The sequence below is a fragment of the Cupressus sempervirens genome, chromosome 3 (genome assembly GCF_028749045.1).
Source record: "Cupressus sempervirens isolate cs-2001-9-10 chromosome 3, ASM2874904v1, whole genome shotgun sequence".
In the NCBI taxonomy this organism is placed as follows: Eukaryota; Viridiplantae; Streptophyta; class Pinopsida; order Cupressales; family Cupressaceae; genus Cupressus; species Cupressus sempervirens.
This window is the reverse complement of record NC_143120.1, coordinates 181029639-181046767: the sequence shown is the minus strand read 5'-3', so window position 1 is coordinate 181046767 and position 17129 is coordinate 181029639. Positions and strand designations below refer to the sequence as shown.

The 17129-nt window shown below is 39.8% G+C and overlaps 1 protein-coding gene across 1 annotated transcript in view; it reads right to left on the bottom strand.

The window, feature by feature from the left end:
* Window positions 1-17129, bottom strand: part of APP1 (aminopeptidase P1) — a 200027-nt gene that overhangs the window by 103903 nt on the left and 78995 nt on the right. The window lies entirely within an intron of this gene.

Here is a 17129-nt window from a genome sequence, read left to right as displayed (position 1 = left end):
TTGATAAAACATGTAAATATAGTCAAGATGATCTAGCAAAACCCACTAGTTTTAATTTGGTGGTCCCAATCTCTTCAGAAAATAATGTGTATGCAAATTCATATTTGATAACTAGCTTGACTACTTAAAGCAGAGGAAATCATCACATTCTCCATTACGAACCAAGATTACCCAAACCATATCATTATACTCAACTAAGACTGTTTTAATGTGATTGGTCAACCAGAGCATACCTCCTGTTCCTCGATGTCCACACGATTTGAGTACTTTCTAACATCAACACGATAGGTTCATGCAATTAACTAGAACCCAGTAGTCTAAGTGTAAGTCCCTACCCTAGAAGACTACATCTGTTACTGTCATACCACAAATCCTTTTGGATCATTTATGATTAGGCCAATATTACAATTACAACTCTTAAAATATGGTTTTGAACCAGAAAAAGAATATTTTGCATATGAAAATATTATGTCATAGAAGACCACAAAGACAGATGATACTAACAAGCTCTAGACATCAAGAAAGAACACAGAAAGCTTTTCGCTACCATATGTAAATTTTTGAGATGTAGGTGTAGATCAAGCAATGTCCTCTATGACCTTAATCATAGAAAACTAACTTATTTGGTCATCGTGCACATAAATAACCAGCAACCTCAAGACCAGATTAGTCTTTATATCTCCAATTAAATCATGTATCACAATGACTGAAAAATAGCAGGCATGGTTATCTATGCCTTTTGTCAATAGAACTCACTAAAGGTTCTACAACACCAAGTATTCCAGCCTAATTCCATTCATAGAGATACCTCTTATCATCTCACAACCTCGAAAGGGTGTTTAATTTCATTGATTGTATTCGGCCTCTTGTACAAATCAACATGAAGAAAATATACCCAGTGAGGAAATCATAATTAATACTAAAAATCTTATATTTGGACCTTAATTGATTAGTAGTTGCATATCCATATCTACATTTGAGCATTCTTTTGACTGTATAGCACTTTTGAGCATTCATTCAGTCTACGGAAGCAGAAGAAGACACAAAATTTTGACAAGTAAATGATCTTCGACTCACCTTTGTCATTGATGTCAAAGGGCGAGAGAAAGTGAAAACTTGTGAGTATTATGTACAGTTTATTATGCATATTGGAAAGGGGAGCTTAGCAGCAAGATAGCTATTGGAGATGATTGAACTTCATGGAATTGGCATAAAGGCGCCTGTCATTGATGTCAATGGGGGAGAGATATACATGAAAAACATTGTTGATCAATGGGAGAGATTAGAACATGAAAAACTCTTTACAAGCCATCTATATCTGTTTGGGAGAGATGTGTTTATACATTCATGGAGTGGCATGAATGGGGGAATAAAGGCAGATGAGGAAGAAATATATATTTCGGTACTTTTGAAACTTTGATGCTTTTCATCATATGTTGTCATCAATGCCAAAGGGGGAGATTGTTGGCATGAATGACTTATGGAGATTATCCATACGCTTCGGGAGATGATTGAGTGCTTATGTGTTGCATTCATTACTTGGTTTATCATTGATGTCAACATATCAGCTTTCTAGACAATTCTGTCAGAATAGAAGAGACACTTTTCTTCGGCGAGGTTTCTGGTTGCTGAATTGCTTTCAGCAGGGTTGGCAGTATGTTCATGGATGCTTCTAGATGTTATGGCTAAGACCGTAGAAGGAATTATGAAGTTTTGCGAGAGTTACTAGTTGCAGGATAGTTTGCAAGAAACTGTATGTTGTTGTTTGTGTTGTATCTTTTTGGTGATGTTGACGCTTGTTCAGCAGACTTGTATTTCGATCAAAGATATGTTCGCGATGGCAGAATTTGGTTTTCATTCTGTAAAGACTTGTGAAGGATAATGTGCAAGTTATTTCTTGGAGGCCGACTATGTTGTATTATTGATGTAATATGCTTTGTAACATGTGGAACCTAAATGTAATATCTTATGAGGGTCCTATATTATTCATTGTACATTGGGAAAGCCTCAAGACAGACTCAATTAGTTATTAAGACTTGGTATAAAGGAAAGATGTTTCCTTGGTTGTAAGAGTATGTGGTTAGTGAGATCATATGCGGTCATATGTTATTGATATTATGTTATGCGAGCTTTGGGTGCAAATTTGTGAAGGTCAAAGAAGTCTCTGATGTTGAGGATAAGTGTGGACTTCAAAGGAATTGTATTGGCAAAGATATGTTGTTGTTTCAGTCAGTTCGTTTCTCTTGGTTAGGTTAATCGTTATCCTAAATTGTTTAGTGACAACAGCTCTTAAGCAATTTGGTCAGTGGGTTTAGTTTTCTTCCTTTCAACTCCTAACAATATAGGCACAACTCCTAAGAAGGTTGGAATCTTCCGATAGAAATTCAAACTCTCCTATCAAAGACTCATAAGTATTGATTGTAATTATTTGACTCCTAATAGGGTCACGTCCTTTCACAAGGAACATTTTTATTAGTACATCATCTTGCGGGCATCATTCCCACCAGGGTTTTCCCTCTGATCAAGGGTTTCCCTAGTTAACATATCTTGTCACATTGCATGGTTGTTATACCTTTTGATTGCATGTTTCAGATTTGTTAAAGTTGTTTAAAGCATATAACCGATGCACCCCCCCTCTCAATTATATTGGTGGACATTATTTTACCCACGCACATTGTTGAGCCGAGACGTAGTTCTGTAGGTAGCCTTCAAGCCATTTGTTCACAATTTCAGTTTGGCCATCTGTCTGTGGGTGGTAACTCGTGCTCGGTGATAATTTTGTCCCTGCCATCCGAAACAACTCTGTCCAAAAGATACTGACGAATTGACCATTCCGATCGCTATCGATGTTTCAGGGTAACCTGTGTAGGCGAAAGACTTCTCTGAAAAATAGTTCGGCGACCTGTGCAACCTGAAGGTCTGAGGGGATGGCGAAGAAGTGAGCATACTTTGTCAATCTGTCAACCACCATGAAGATGCAATCCTTTCCGTTCATCCTAGGAAGACCTGTTATGAAGTCCATTGATATACTTTCCCACTTATGTTTGGGAATCGACAAAGGCTATAACAGTCTGGCAAGAAGAATGTGTTCGGATTTGTTCTGTTGGCAAACAGTACATTCTCTCACATGCTGCAACACATCCCCTTTCAGTCCCTTCCATGAAAATCTCTCCCGAATACTTCTGTAGGTTTTAAGGAAGCCGAGATGTCCAACCAGAGGGGAGTCGTGCACTTCCTTCAGGATCTTCTACTTCAGTTTGGATTCCGGCACTAGGTAGATCCGATCTTTATAATAGATGATATCATTCACCACCTTGTACCAATCATCGTGGATGTGACCATCCATTATCTCACAAGCAAACGTATTCTTGGAATATTCTACCAACAGTTGTGCCTTCTAGTCTGCTGGGATCTGTTCTAGCGAGCAGATGGTGGGTTTTCAGGACAAAGCATCTGCAACAACATTATTTTTCCCCTTTACATATTCAATGTCAAAATCAAAAGACTGAACTTTGCTTACCCATTTTTGTTGCCGTTCATTCAAATCTCGCTGCTCCAGGAAATACCTCAAACTGTTGTGATCTGTACGTTCAACAAACTTGGCACCAACCAGATACTGTCAAAACTTGGTCATACGATGGCCAACATTTCTTTATCATAAATAGAATACAGGCATTCTGTTGGTGTAAGCTTCCTGCTCTCATAGGCGATGGGGTGTCTGTCCTGCATTAGAACCGCTCCAATGCCCTCCCCAGACACGTCGCATTCCAAAATGAACGGTCGGGTGAAGTCAGGCAGTGTTAGAACCGGGCAAGTGCTCATGGCCTCTTTTAGTTTATCAAATGTGAGTTGTGCTTCTTTGTTCCACTAGAAAGCCCCTTTCTTCGTCAGATCCGTTAAAGGCGCACTGAGCTGAGAAAAACCTTTGACAAATCTTTTGTAGTAACTGCATAATCCGAAGAACCCTCGCAGATCCGTGAGTGATTTTGGGGGAGGCTAGTCGAGGATACCCTGAATCTTCTCTTGATGCACTTGAACCCCGTATTGACTGACGACATGCCCCAAATACAATATCTCTGTCATACCAAACTCACATTTGGACTGTTTGGCGAACAAGGGTTGTTCCTCCATGATACTCAGGACTTCATTCAGATGCTTCAAATGCTCCTCCAATGTCCTATAAATAAGATCATCAAAGAATACCAATAGATACTTACGCAACTGTCTATTGAAAATGCAGTTCATGCACGACTGAAATGTGGCAGGTGCATTGCTCAAACCGAACAGCATGACCAGGAACTCATAGTGTCCGTAGTGGCAGCAGAAGCCCATTTTCTCCACATCTTCTTCCCTCATTCGGATCTGATGGTATCTAGAACGGAGATCTATTTTTGAAAAATAGACCGCGCCATGTAGTTCATCCAACAGCTCATCTATCCTCGGGATGGGGTACCTGTTCTTTATTGTCCTTTTGTTCAGAGTGCGATAGTCCACACACATGCGCAACGTTCCGTCCTTCTTCTTGACCAACACCACAGATGACGCGAACGGGCTAGAACTGGGACGGATCCATCCCTTCTCAAGCAAATCCTAAATCATCCGTTCAATCTCATCCTTGAATTTCTTGGGGTGGCAGTACGGAGTGGTTATGACTGCTTTTGCCCCTGATTCCAACTCTATTGTGTGTTCAAACCCCCGATGCAGTGTTCAAACCCCCGATACGGTGGTGTGCCAGGTGGAATATCCATGAAAACTTTTTCATGCCTACTTAAAATATCCTGAAGCTCATCATCTTCTGTAGGTGTTTGGTGCCCCTTCATAGGTTCCATCGAGATAAAACAATGCGCAACCCACTCAACATCATTGTGCCGCAAGATTGCCTCCATCCGATGCGCAAAAACTTCCTTCGGACCTTCATTTGCCATCCCATGGAGGACAACCTTCTTTCCGTCAACCATAAAAGTGAAGTCCATTCGCTTGAAACTCTAAGTGTACTCATCAAGCATCTCCATCCACTGTATGCCAAGAATGACTTCCATGTCGGCAAGATCCACTATGAAAAAGTCCTCCGTGACCCTGTGATTTGCCATCGTGATGCTCAACTGAGGGACAAGGTGCGTGCAGGGCAGGAAAATCCCTCCGACAACCTTGACCTAAAAGCCTGCGTGTGCTTTCGTAGGGAGACTTCTGCGCTTTACCAAGGATGAGTTCATGAAGTCAAAGTAGCTCCATTGTCCAGCATTACCATGACCCTTTGTCCTTGAAGGGTACCCCGTACACGGAAAACTGTGCACCTCGAACTGCCCGCCAAAGCAATGGATCCCCTATGTTGTACCAAGGTGGCAATCCTCTCCGTTCGATTTAAACTGGCCATGTTGGTGTCACCACTAGGTTGGATATCTTCCACTGGTATTTCCTCTTGTTCTTGTTCGTCCTCTTCATCAAACATTACCTCGATGAAATGGATCTTCCCCTTCCCGAGGCATCGGTGGCCAGGCTCCCAAGGCCTCTTGCAATTGAAACACAACTTCTTCCTTCGGAGTTCTTGTCGGGATGCTTCATCCAATGACGGCTTCTTCGGTGGAGGTTTGTCCCTCGGAAACATTGGTGGTTTCGGATGTGAGTAACTCCGAGATGATGAAGATGATGCCGACAACGATGCCATCCTTCGGGCCTTACTGATCGCTTCCGACAGGGTTGATGGATTGAATCCCTTCGCCCAACCCTTCAATGGTTCTACCAACCTGTCCATAAAGAGCACGACACGTCTCCTTTCGGAGATGTCTGTGACCAACACGGAAAGTCTCTAAAATTCTGCAATGAACTGATCTACCGATCCAGTTTGCCTCAATTGTGCCAGATCTTTGAAATTGAGCTCGGGGTCTTTTCCATGAAATCGTTCTATTAATCTCTCTGTAAACTCCGCATAGGTCTTTATTTGATCATGCCCTAGTGTGATAGTGTCGTGGTGCCACCATTCGTGTGCAACACCCTCCAAGTGCAACGCGGCGAACTTGATAGCTTCTTCTTCAGGCATAGCATTCAGCTGGAAGTAGTTATCGGCTTTCATCACCCACGCCTGTGCTAAAATGGAGCCCGATCCATCAAATGAAGACAGATTCACCTTACTCAATTTTCTCCTGAGATCATCGTTAAAATATCCTCCTCTGTTTCCGACTCCTGAGTATCTCATCCTTAGATCTACGTAATCTTTGTAGGAAATATCCTCTTCAAGGTTTGCATTCCTCCAGTCCTCTCTTATCTCTTCGAAAGTTGGTAGTCTCTCCTCGTGGTGTGCTTCCGTTTGTGGTGGGAAAGTCGGCATGGAAGGTCAAGAGCGTGCCAGCTGAGGGTGTGGTTTACCCGATACTGAGTCCGCGCTGTGCCCATTTTGTTCACCAAATATTTTGTTCTCCGCCAACTTCTTGAGGGTTTCCTCCATGAGTCGCTGCGTATCCGTGATCTGTGCCTGATTCCGGGCAAGTTCCCTCAAAAGTGCCACAAGTTCGGTGACGGTCGATTCTCGTTTGTCAGCCATTCGATCAACCGAATGTATCCTTCTCTTTCGACTATAAACTCTCATTCACTATCCACAGGCTGGCAAGACCGAAGGCTCTAATACCACTGAAATGTTCCCGAACAATTTTGGAGATGCTCTTGTGCTGTGCGATCACTTTAACTGTAATGTTCCCAAACAGTTTCGGAGATGCTCTCATGTTGCACGATCATTTTCCTGTGCTGCGCGACTACTACCCGTGCTACGCAGCCACTACCTATGATGCGCGACTACTGCCCGTGTTGCACGGCCACTTCCCGTGCTGCGTGGCCCAAATTGGAGGAGTGAAACAAAGCCGTACAGCTGAAATTTAGAATATCGTACATTGTGCCAGGAAGGTCATACGATTGAATTAGAGCAAGCTGTATGGTGGATTAGAGATGGTCGTACGATGATGCAAAAGATGTATCTCAGTACGGAATAATGGGTAAGTCAAGGTGTATGTACGATGAAAGCTGTGAGGAAGGACAGTACGAAAAAAGGGGGGTAGGAACCAGAATCCAACACAAAATGTAATCGTGGTGCATACACAGTACATCATAGAAAAATCAACAATAACAGAGACTTAGATGCAAATAATAATTACCAAAGATACTCCAACTTGCCAGAGCCGATCCAAGTAATACATGCAACAACGGAATAGGGTGAGGGTTGAATCCCACCGAAACCGCACAAGCCAAATAGGGAAGGTCTTTCACTTCCGAAATGGCGAACAATTCCAAACTCCAACAGGAATCCGCAATACAGAGAAAATATAATCCAAGCATACCTACAAACGGACTACAAGCCGCGCTTAAATACACATCAGGAAAAACTTTCCGAGGGTGTACAAAGTTAACCGACGGCGACACAAAGTACGAAAACTAAATAAAATGGGTTCGAGATAAAATAAATCAATCGGCCCGTTACAAAGATTAAATGAGTACATTTATTTTATGACAGGGATATTATAGAAGATATGGACACCAAGGCATGGACTAGATGAGGAGCTAGCTAGGGATAACATAAAGCTCAAAGGTGTTGAAAAACAAGTAGCTAAAGTCAAGCGCGAAGGGGAGGGAGGATTCATGAGGGAGGAGGGTGCACCAAAAAGACTTGGGGGAGTGGATGAGGGAGGCACAGAGAATTATACTATGTTGTGAGATGAAGAGGTGCCTCTTGTGTTGAAGAAGACGATAACGAGTCTACAACTCAGCGAAGGTGTGGTGGTGAAGGTACAAACTAGAATGTGAAGTCTAGTAGAGGGTTTTGCAATCATCATTATATCATTTGTTCATACAGAAGGGTTCCTCAATCTAGATGGGCTAAATCGAAGGGTGGCGAAGTAAGGGAAGCATCCCAAGTAGAGACCAAAAGGCGGTGAAACATGGATATGACATACCCAAGAGAGAACTGAGCGAGGAGAGGGAGAAGAAATCTACGATGGCAGAGAAAAGGTCGAGGTCATCATCCTCAAAGTGAAACAAGGCACGTGGGAGAGATGGGGAAGTGACGAGGTCAGCAAAGTTGGACAAAAGGGAAAGGCCAAGGAGGGCATGATCTGCCAGAGGAATGGAAATGATGGACAAGTGGTAAATGGAATGGAGGGACAACTTACTAGATAACACATAATCAACCATGGTGGCCCCACCACAATGAGACCTACATGTGAAGCTAAAGGCACTCGAGAAGCAGAATAATACATTCAAAATCACATGAGCCAAAGGCAGGTAGAGATGGAAACACCGGCCATATTTAAAGTGTTCGGAAGCATAAACTGAAAAATGAGGGGAATCCTAAAGTAATGTGAACTTTATCATCAATGCAAAAGGGATCCAACACCTTATCATGACGGGGCACCTAAGCAAATTGAACTGTGTCATTCAAATTGTCTAAGATGAGAATGTCACTAGCCACTGGGAGCTGAGCAATGTTATCATAAAGGTCACAATAGGGATCACCGTCAAAACCACTACAAAGAGTGTAAAGCAAGGATGTCGGATGCAAGTAGGACACTCAATGAAGGTGTCTTTGATACAAGGGGTAATACTGACAGTTGAACCCACATGAATCTAGCAAAGGCATTTGACAAAACAACTAAAATCATGTCACAAAGATAATTGTTGACAAAACATGCAAACCTACCAAAGTCGCAGACCCCACCAGAGTTCCTAGTCTTGCATCAATAAGTGGGAAGCCTGAAAAAGACTAAAATACCTAGGAGAAGAAAAACTGGATACTCGAATTTTAGTGAGGAGGATACTGGAAGAACCCACGGCATCTTTGTTACATCCCAAATTTTGACCTAATTTTAAATTTATTCATAGCCGTTAGACAGAATGGATTTTTCTTTCATAATCATGTGAAGTAGGTAGTTATTTATATCCGTTGTATTAACTGTTCAATGAAGATGGTCGTTATTCATTATTTGTCATGTGATGTTTAGCTGTTGCTTGATTTTGGAATTATGGTTAATAATTAAATTCTTTTAAATGCAAATATGAAAATTATTATGGAACTTGTTATTGTCGTGGAAGTATTGCACGGGTGATTGCAAGAGAAAATGAAGGGGGGAAGCATTGCTAAACGGGATCAACGGAATGGGATACTAGCTTAGTCCAATCATCAAGTTGACAGGTATGACCTTAAATTGCCTTAGTAAGGACCTAGCGACTTGAACTTCAAGATACAATTGAAGGACCTACATGAGCTATTAAGTAAACATTTTAAAACATAAAATAATTTAATTAAAATATAATACGTACCTCAAAGGATTTTGATTGATCTTTCCAACACATAATTATTATAAATACCTATGTACGTAAACAGATATAAGAATAAAGTGACACCATAATATTATTAATTCTTTTATAATAGTATGATGTCACCTCATAATCATATCTACGTGCATGTAGGTAGATATAAACCATAATTATTTTCGATTTATAACCTTTAAATCTTTTTCCATCTTTATTTCATTCTTTTTGCTAGAAAACCAAATGACACTTGGCATATTTTATTGGCGTCCAAGAGCCAAGACTCTTCTTCTTATGTTATGGCTTCTTGGAAGCCAAAGAGTCTTTTAATCTTTAATATATCATGAGGTCGAGAGAGACGGAGGACATACAAATCATATTTCCAACTTCCTTTCTCATTTCCGACTTCCATCTACCACCTGATACCTCTGCAAATACCATTTGAAATCTCTGCATCTATAGCATTACCAATCTCTTTCTGCCTTGTATTAATCTTCTTTGCTGAAGAAGTGATATATTTTACACTGGATTTTGCGCCTGGAGATCATTTCAAGGAAGAGTTGAATCATAGCGTCTAGCTAGACTCCTATCTTTCCAAATTATATCAGGTTATGTGGTCAATCACGTTCCAAGCATTGCTACATATTTCTTTATCAATTGTTACTGAACTCCGATTACCATAGCTAGTAAACTGTAGTTATATTCATCTTGAGTATCATCGGTTAGAACCTCTTTAAGAAAGAGTTATTTATGATGTTATGAAATCATGATTTAAATATGACACTGGAAATCAAAATCAAATGATATTTTTGCAAGTCTTGAAGAACATATTCTTTCAAATCACAGATTGTGATAAGCTAGAAACATATATTATTCATGAATCAGTTAAGAATCAAAGGACAGAGTTGATTGCTCTGAGATTCCGAGCACCTAGGACTCACCGGCTGTATAGCCTTGGAAAAGGTGAAGAGATGAGATAATAATCGGCATTGACATGGAAATAAAGTCAGATATGATACAATGAATCTAAATAATTTTATGTAATAGCTCATGCTCGTTCATATTGTTGTTCCCCTGTTGTCAAGTCGAGCGGTGGTGATCGGTCCATTGAACCCATCAGAAAACCTTGGCCAAGGTCGTTTAAAGGCATGTTTGCCATCTATGATCACTTGATGTCAGTAGAGTCAATTATTCAGACATGTCCGTCCATAACTGTGCGAACTATCTGAACAACGGAATGCTCAGGTGGCTAGACTAAAAGTATCCCAAACCCGATCTCGAGGTAGGGAGGGCCTTTCTAATTCAATAGATTCTGTGGAGATAAGTATGGTCCGAGGTTGGGAGGTTAAGCCTAAGTCAATGCTTCCCCTCTTACCGAAAGTCGAGGCTTACCTAAAGTCGAGGCTTGCACAACCAACTAAAGACTCACTAGATATTACTTGTATGTTCTTCTTTTTTCACGTTAAGCATTTACTTTACTTGTATTTAGGGAAAGATAGTTAATCGTTATTCGAGTTATTTCTGTTGATCATTGTTACAGTTATTTTCAGTTTATCGTTATTCTAGTTATTACAGTTGATCATTGATACAGTTATTTCATAATCGTTATTATAGTTATTTCAATAGATCATTGTTACAGTTATTTCAGTTAATCATTATTATAGTTATTATAGTTGATCATTGATACAGTTATTTCAGTTAATCGTTATTTTAATTATTTCAATTAACCGTTGGTAGTTAAAAGCAGTTAATGTCCCATGAAAAGGAATTCAATTATTTGTTTAATAATTTGTTGGGGAAAACTCTTTATCAATCGTCTTATTTTGTTATGAAAAACCATTTGTTACAATCTTAAAGAAGCTCACGTGAAGACCAAAAGGACCCATTCCAACAATTAACTCAAAGAGAATCCAACATGACATCCTCGCCCTATAGGCAATGGGACAGTCATTTCACTACAGCAACAAGGTGCTTGGTTTCCCATCCAGGGGGGAGCAATCCCTAATGATAGCCTTAAGGTTCCTAATAACAACACATTTGCCACTTTCTTGTTGTTGTCACAAAATCTCTAGATTGTTCAACCACCTACAATCTGGTAAGATCCTCATCCATTAAAACCTTCGTAGGCAATGGAAAAGCTTTTCTATAGCCCTCACAGTGCATAGATGGTCAGCAGTGGAATGAAAGCGTAGAAAAATTGTAATCTCGTAACCAATCCATGCTCTATCCAAAATGATGCCAGTGAGACCAAGGTAATCACTAAGAAATGTCGACCCAACAATCATATCATCAAGGGAGATCGAGGGGAGACCTTGCACCTTGAGGTTGAGCTCCCAAGATCTCCATATCATCAAGGGAGATCGAGGGGAGACCTTGCACCTTGAGGTTGAGCTCCCAAGATCTCCTTATACGTTCCTCGGTGAGTTTGGATTGAACAAGTTCTACACCAACAAATGGACGGGGGGAGGCAGATTGGGCCGTGGGGGTAATTGTTAGTGTTGTTACACGTGGAAGCCCAAGATTTTGAGTTGCTTCTCAATTTGATCATGTGCATTAACCACGTTGAAATGTTTAGCTTTGATTTCTAAAATGTCAACATCCTGAACTATGGCTTGTTCAATTCATATTGAGAAGACCACGTAGCTCAACATTCTCAGCAACAATCGACAACCTATTGGAAATGTCTTGTAAGCTACATTTAAGGTTTAGAATTTTGGATTCTAGTCTCCATAGTCCATCGCAGAGCTCTTGAATCTTCTACGACTTGCAGTGATATGTTTGTCGGGACATTGAACAAAGATAATGCTCCTCTGAGGGGCCATGACTCAAGACACAACAAATATCGACACCAAACACCAAGGGCCTCCAACTACATAGCACAGAAGAAACAAAACATCATGCCCAAGCAAATCAGAACACAATAAAATGAAAGAGACGATTGACAAAATAGGAACACAAACACAAAACAACCATGGCTCAAATATGAAGGGAAAATGTCACCAAAGGCTAAAGGATAACGAGTAGAACATGTGCAAACAGGGAACAAGAGCTAACAACCAGCAAGCAAGAAAGGAAGCAAGGCTCGATGAGAGAGAAAAAGCAAATAACCATGAAGCCCGACCAAAGAACTAAGAACAAATATAGATAGATGCCACAACCTACAAGCCATGGACAATCCCAGTTGTCGTAACAATTACCACAATTGGGAAGTAGAGACCAACATGCAAAGGGCCTGACCACAATAGGAGAGAAGCCAAGAGCCCAAAACCCACGATGGCATGTAAAATGCGCAGCACCAATTGTTAGGATCATGCAACAGGTGAATTGGTGTTGCAGCACTTTCAAGCATATTTAATACTTTATAACTTAACCATAAACATCCACAAATCACAATACATGAAAGTAAAGTATATAACAAGAGAGAACTTATAACACCATGATTTTGTTCTCGAGGAAACCCTGGCTAAGGGAAAACCCAAGTGGGGATAGTACCAACAAAATGATGCACTAATCTTAAAGTATCCTTGTTAAGAAATCTGACCCTATTACATGTCGATACAAAGCATTTACATAAATCCATGTTAAAGGTCTACAATACAGTTAGGATTTGAGAACAAAAAGAGAGCACACTTGCTCGAGAATGAAGTTTAAAACCACCTTCTGGACTCACTATCCAATTACAATGGAAGTACAATAATACATATGACATCACAATGTCAGAGAAGTCCCAAAGAAGCTCGCATTTTCTTGGATCCAACATCAAAGATAGCACATCCTCAAGAAGGGCACTCCCCTTAATACCACAAACATATTACAAAGATAGAGAAACAACAACAATTTGCATTAACAGAAAATTGGCTTCTTATTATCTCCAAAACTATGGAATTATAGATTTCATACATACAATATGCAAAGCCACATGGGCATTTTCCTTACAATATTTTGTAAGACAAAGCCATGACCAACCACCCAGAAATGCCCTAGACAACACTATGACCCTTCCTTATATAGGCAATTTTCCACCACCCAACAAGTTTCTAGAATCTAGCCTCACCCTTGAGACCGATCAACCCTATAATTATTTTATTTTTCATAATTATCACATAGTCAACTCAAAACAATTTCAAATTATAATTTCTGGTAGCCCAACTTTCGGAGGCCATAACTTCTTAACCCTAGACCCGATTAGCTACTATAACCACTTTTTGGAAACAACTTTTAATCTATAGTGCTCAACTGCACAAGCTTCCATTAGTCAAGATTTGACCTCCTTTCAAAGCCTCTAAGGCCCTTAAAATTCAGCTCAATTTTATATCTAAAAATTAAACCAAAAATCCACAATAACTTTACTAATACATATGATTTGGCAATGAAACTCAACTGATGGGCTGATATATCTATGATGAACCTCCACCTATGAAATCAGAACATTTAGAGATCATACGAACAATTTACTAAAAATAGTAAGTTTCCCCAAATAGCAACTCTACACTGAAAAAACCTTTATTGACAAGATAGAAACAAAAATATTTTCGGGTGATGCAAGAATGCCCTTACACCTAGGATGCTCTTGGATCAAACACCCGATATAATTTGAGAAGTGACTCTATCGCATCTCAGGTCTTCAAAGGAAAACCAAGACAATTAACCTCCTCCCTTGTCAACCATGATGAATCTTCCACAGGTTGTCATTTCCATTTGACCACATATTCTTCATATCTCTTGTTCCTTGTGTTGTTGCCAACACAAGTATCCAATATATCCTCAATCTACTTTATAGCTGAAGTAGTTACCAGAATGCTCCATTGAGCTTTTGTGACCTCATCTTCAACACCCCCTTCATGATAGTCTATCAACTCTGAAATGATAAACTTATTATATGTTCCCACTGGGAATCGCTCCTTCCTCAAATGAACCACGACTTCATCCCCAACCTGAAATTCCTTATGCCTCCTTTTGTCATATGCCTTAGCCTTGTACTATGTATTCATCGTGGTAATGTGCTTCCTCGCCTCTTCATAGATGTTTTTCAAGTGCTCTGCAAAGTCCTCAGCTTCAACACTACTTATCTCCCCTTTGTCCAACTTCCTCAATTCAAAAGCATTTCTAGGACTACTTCCATACACAATTTGGAATGGTGATTCACTAGTTTTCCTATTGAGAAATTATATATGCAAATTTTGCCTATAGTAAAATCAATTCCCATCCTATTGGCTTATCTCCAACCAAACATCATAGAAAATTCTCTGAACTCCTACTCGCCACCATTGTCTATCCATCAGTTTGTGGATGATGTGATGAGATGAAGTTCAACTCTGTCTTTATCTTCTTCCACAATGTGCGCAAAAAATACCCAACAAACTTAGTGTCTCTATCTGATACCATCCTCTTTGGTAGACCATGTAGTCTCAACACTTCCTTGAAAAACAATTGTCACATGAAAAGCATCATTAGTCTTCTTGCAGGGAATGAAATGTATCATCTTTGAAAGCTTGTGCAGGGCGAAAATGGAATCAATCCACCCTAACACATTATGAAGGGGGAGACACGCAAGGAAGAGGGTTTAAGTAGATACGTAGTATAAAACCAAAATATAAAGATATGATAAGATAATAAGGTGTATTGAGATGGAAAAGGGAAAAATGGTATACCTTGCAAGATATAAAACTGCAAACAAGATGTTATACGAGCTCCAAAACTGTTGATTCCCCTAATCTTACCTAAAAACTACGAGATCTACAAAACCCATAAATCTTTCAACAATCTGGCAAGATCGACTTTCTCCTAATCAAGGTCAACTTTTGCACAAAATCAACTTTCCCCTGAAGCAAGGGAACAATACGTCCCTAATCAACCATGTCTGATCTCGATTCCGATTTCGCAATTCCAACAAAGGACGAAAAGGGTATCTAAATCTGCAATTTGTCCATTTTTTCCAAATTCGAAACCTGCAAAATGAAAGGTTTCCTGATCCGAAATTTGCAATGTAAATCTCCCTAAGAAAGGAAATCAAAACGAAACCAAAACCTTCACGAGTGAATGTGCTTGAAATCTGCCTTAGGAATGAATATAGATGTAAATTAACTTTCTCACACAGGCCAACCCACCTAGAAATTAACACCTCAAAACAATCCAAACATGGGACCCGAGAAGCAGACCCAAAATACATCCCTGATTGGGAAAGGGCGCACTTCATCCCTGCCAACTAGTTCCCAGAACCCTTCAGATTCCTTTGGGATCCCAAAATAGGTCTCGAATCTTGAGAATCAGGTGAAAAACTCAAGATATAATTGTTACGGTGCAGAAAATTGATTTTGAGTGACTGGATGAGGGAAAGGGAGGACCTAGGTGGTTAGATCCAACCTCAAGCTTTATGCCATGAAAATAGGAGGTTTAAAGAGGATCTATTAGGTCCTACCCTAATTCTGCCTAGGAGAAAGGAGGAGAATGCAAATGAATGATGAAATCGCATTAAATGGGTGTTAAACCATCATTAAATTGAGCTGCTTCCAATTTAAGACTGTACACCTGTCAACTAATGGGTGCAAAGCAATTCAAGTAATAAAAGGAAGCTATCATAATCTAGTAAAAATGTGACTACCTATGTTAATAAGACAGAGATCATTATTAGGAGCAATCCCTAAGAGTAGCACCTAATGTAATTAGTGATTACTAATGAATAGTAGATGACTTAAGAGAGGTGCCACTTGGAAAGTGAAGTGATTTATCCTTCGAATAAAAAGCTATAAGCGAGGGAAGCAATGCACTGGAAAGGGGGGCATCGAAGAAAAGGAGACCATAATGATCAGCATATCAAACATCTGTTGATCCTTAAACCATTGTTATCCTTGATGACAGAAAACCTGACTAGGATTGTAAAGTGACATTGATAGTGAATTGCATTTTCAGTTTTGGGTGAGCACATTCACTTTCGAGTAAGTGGATTTGACAGAATTGCATCTTCAGTTTTGACATTATTGATATTCTTTTCAGTTTGGCAACAACAGCTTTATATCATGTGTTGATTAGTTTAAGCAGTTCGCATTGTGTTTACACCATCAGCATGATTACAGTGATATGGTTCACAACATGTTTATATTAGTAACATAGTTATCGACCTTTGAAATCTCATAGTATAGGTAGCTCACTTCAATAAGGCACTTGTAAGACGGTTTATATAGTGCAAATTAATAGGTCACAAGCCGTGACCAAGGCATTGAAAAATATGTTTTTGGCTAGGACCTTTTGGTCTGTCCACTAGCCATTGCTTGAGTTGATAAGCATTTGATAAAGTCAAATTTAAAGTGGCAATTAATGTGCATTAATTGGATGCGATACAAGCGCCGTATTTGGTGCTTTGAGCACCACATTGGAAGCTTCATTTTGTTTTTGTAAACTATTATGTTAACCTTAGCTCTATTGAGCTAGAGCATCACAATCATGATTGGCTGTTTCTTGCAAGATATACAGTTTGGTTACAGACAATGGGATGTCAGTTAGAAAGAAGGTGGAATCATTTTGAACTTGAGGTCTTGATTGCATGCGCTCACACTCCAGGTGTATACATTTCTTATTCTTTTCATTTTGAGTTCATCTGCTTATGTTTAGTTTGTAATACATATTTTGAGTTAAGCTCTGTGATTAGTTTATCCATTGAGGGTTTAGTTTTCAGTTTGTGCAGTCTTCACTAAACCCTTGTCAGGTTTAACATAATGCATTTCATTTGTGTATACTGTGTTAACTGTTGTATGACAGTGAGTATGTCCAAACTTAGGGTTACCATAACTGTCATATGGATAGTAAAGATGCCACTGTTTACATGATTCACAGTTTTCATG